Here is a 3,751-nt window from a genome sequence, read left to right as displayed (position 1 = left end):
GAAGTTCACAGGCTTCCTGAACCGAAGATGGAATCTCGGTAGCGAGGAAATCATTTCAAGCGTTTCCACGCCGTCATCCCGAGAGCCGCCGCCAGAGGGCGCTCATAGCCCACGGCGGCACGGGCGGCGCTGCACAGGCTGGCTGCAGGGCGCGCAGATAGCCGCCTGGTGTGTCACCTCCCCTTACGTGTCGCACCGCGAGTGGGTGTTAAAAGGGCTGACAGTGCTGAGAAGGGTGAGCTGGCCACGTCCACGGCCTCAATCCTCGGCTGCTGGGAGCTGGCATCACAGAGAAGTGCAGACAGCAGCCTGGGATGTTATCAGCCCTGCGTGTGACTGCCTTTGCTTTCCTGGGCGCTCCTTTTTGGGAGTTCCCGTCTAGCCCAGCACCGAAAGGCCCTCCCCTGCTTGTACAGGTAAGGGAGAGACAGTGAGAAGGAAACCCCTCAGAGAAAGAACTTTCTGTGAATGTTTCTTCGGCAAATGCTGGCTGTTCCCAGGCAGCCTGTGGCCGGTCAGCTTGAGAGGTGTCATTTTAACCACAGAAAGCAAAGAAGTGAGATAACTCCAGTCTCTCCCCCAAACCTCCCCTGGATCTCACCCCTACCTGACCTCTGGGTTACTATGAGATAAAAGCAGGCACAGAGAGGCAAGTTTCCCCCCAGATAACTGGGACTGGGGCCTGCACTGAGCTGCCATGCCCAGGGCTGTGCTGTGTCCCCAGCTTCAGGGCCAGCACTGACCCCCCCAGGGATGCACCCAGCTCACACACTGCTCCCATCAGCATGATCTTTCATTTAATTGTTCACGTTGCACCTAAAACCTCAAAAAATGATAGGGGGAGGAATCTGGTTCACGTTGGTCTTTATTCCACTTCATCACTTCTGCTGGTTGTCACCCTGGCCCAGGTGGCCTCAGAGATAAATGCCACCATGCACCTAACAGCCAGCAGTGCAGAATTGCCTACAATGCATTTGCCAGCATCAAAGCCTGCTAAGAAATATGCCAAAATATAACATTTTCTTACTTTTTTTTTTTGTTATTCATTAATGACACTAATTGGTTGTCCCAGTTGTGCAGATCCCACCGGGGCAGGAGGTGTTCTGATTATTCCCTTTGTTTACGGTATTAGACTTCGACTATTGTTGGTCTCATTGTTCTTATTTGCAGCATGTTTGCCTCACCAGGACAGTAATTGTGTCAGGCAAGTTGGAGACCAATCTGTGGAGCTGAACGCTCAGAACTGTGAGAGAAAGGCTCCAATTTCTCGAGCAGCGGGCGCATTACTCCTCCACTTGAGTTATTAAATTCTAATTATAGCCTGTTGATCCAGTTACAATGTTGTTTGTAAATCTAAATACAGTTCTCCAAAGCCTGTTTCTTAACCTGTTGATGCTTGGTTAAAAAAAACAAAAACAAAACAACAAACAAACAACACACCCGTTTGCTTAATGGAGCAGGTTGAGAGGAGCTGCTCCTGGTGAAGCTCTCCTTTCCTCTCCTCTGCTCCTTTGGATATGTTTGGGAATGAGTGTCAGTGTGGGTGGTGTGAAGAACAGCAGGGCAGATGTGCATCTGCACTGTGCACTCAGAGCTGGGCCTTTCCCTCGGATAAGGCTGGTAGGGGCTGATGGGCTCTGTGGAAGGGGAGAAGCATTGGTTTTGTTTTCTCTGCTTGCTGGGCAGGTACCGGAACTTCTGGGCATGGTACTTTAACAGTTCCTCTTTGCACCGCCGATTCCCATAGTCTCTGTTCTTTTCCTGTGATGTTTATGGGTTTGGGGCTCCTATAGATCATTTGTGGTTGATCGCACGATGGCACAAGAGGCTCCACAGTGTGCATCCTGTGTGGTTGCTCAGCTCCTGATGATCCCAGTTCCTTTAAACTGAGTGTCAATCAGGCACTCGTCTGATGGCATGGCGAGTCCCTGTGCACTTCCCAGCCCTTTTCTTTCCTCTGTCCTTATGAATGCTAAATGCAAGGACAGCAGAGAAGCGCTGTGAGCAGCAGCAGCTCTCAGGCATTGCCGTGGTTCAGAGCTCCCTGTAGCTCTGCACCTGCGGCGTCCTCCCTCACTTGTAGGAGCCAGGGAGGGGTTCCCAGCAGGACTTCACCCATGTGGATGGCTGCTGGTAGTGAGAAGGGCTGTGAGGTTTTGACACTTGAGAAGGGGGAAACAACTCAAATCCTCCCTCCATCCTTGTCACTCAGAATCCACCAAGAAAGGGAAGAAGGGAGGGAGCTGCCCCTCCTGGTAGAAAATGGAACAAAGGTCCGCAAGAGATCTTCAATCCAAGTCCCTGCGCAGGGGAGCTCCAACAGGGACGTGCGATGCAGAGGTGCTGGAGGCAGCAGGTACCAGGAGTGGGGGGATCCTACCTCCTCCCCTACTGAACAGCCAAGCCTTGACCTGGGTAAAAGTGGAGCAGGGAATGTAGTGTGGATTGGGAAGTCCAGGACATCCCAATGGCTGGGATGGGGAGGCTGCTTGGGGGTCTGAGTTCTCCCACATGTACCTACACTGAGATGTGCTCCCTATTGGCAGGAGAACTGCTGCAAACCCCTCTGGGTGGGATGCGGGACATCTGAGCCTTAGGAAAGGCCCTCCCATGATCGTGTTTCATCCCCACATCCTCTTGGGTACGGACAAGAGAATTCCAACTCCTTCAGGCTCTCACTGATCCTCAGTGGAGTTCCTGCAAAGGCATGAAGGAGACAAATCACAGGCAGTGCCGAGCTGGGCTGGAAGGGTATGTGTGTGTGCTGGGTCGGGGATACCCCTGTTCCTACAAGTGGATTCTGGTCAGAGCAGCGGTGCTTCCCTCGGGGGAAGCAGAACTGCCAAAATGTCACAATGCCTGAGCAAGTGGGTCCTGGAGGATGCCTGAAATCAGAGAGAAAAGTGCCGAGTGCTGCTCGGCTGTGTCTGTGTGGCCCCGGGAAGTTCAGCAACAGGGTTGCGTGGGGATGCGCCCGGCTGGGTGCGGGGCAGAGCAGCGCCCAGTGCGCGGTCCGAGCCAGGGAGAAAAGAAGAGAAAGGAAAGGACTGGAAGGCAGTCAGCCCCCCGGCTCCGCTCGGCCCTGCCCCGCCTGAGGCGTGGATCTGCCCTCAGCTCCCGCTGCGGCTCTGGGGCACGGGCTGAGCTCTCGGCATCGGGCTTCACGCGGAACCGCCGCGCCCCGTGGGTGCCACAAACCGAATGTCCGCGATGTCTGAGCGCACAGCGCGGGGCACTGAGCTCTCCTTCATCCGAAAGGCGCTCGGTTATCCATCTCGGTCATCCCACGCCGCCTCCCCTCTGCTGTTGCGTTGCGCAAAGACCGTCGGAAGATAGAGAAAATAGCAGTTTTAAGGGAAGGGGGGGAGGAAAACATATATTTCAGTGTTTTTTTGTTTGTTTGTTTGTTTTGCTTTTTAGAAACAAGCCCTAACGCCGGCCGCTCGGAAAGCTATAAACGCGGATCTCGCAAAATCATCTCTCGATGAAGGTAAAATTCGACCGCCCGCTCCGGGCAGAGATGTTGGAGCAGCCCGGGAGGTCCCAGCAGCCCTCAGTTCGCTGCCAAACCCGCTAGCTCTCAGCGCTCACTTCTCCCGCACCTCCCGGCCCGGCACCCGCAGCGCTCCCACGTGCGGGGACAGCGGTACAGCCCGGCTTGGGAAACCGCTCCGGGGTTGTCGTTCGTGTCAGACGGCAGCGAGTTAAAGCCGTATTTCTCCTTTCCTGCGTTTTCCTCTTTCCCCGCTTT

This window comes from Meleagris gallopavo, chromosome 8 (genome assembly GCF_000146605.3).
Source record: "Meleagris gallopavo isolate NT-WF06-2002-E0010 breed Aviagen turkey brand Nicholas breeding stock chromosome 8, Turkey_5.1, whole genome shotgun sequence".
NCBI lineage: Eukaryota > Metazoa > Chordata > Aves > Galliformes > Phasianidae > Meleagris > Meleagris gallopavo.
This window is presented reverse-complemented; position numbering follows the sequence as displayed.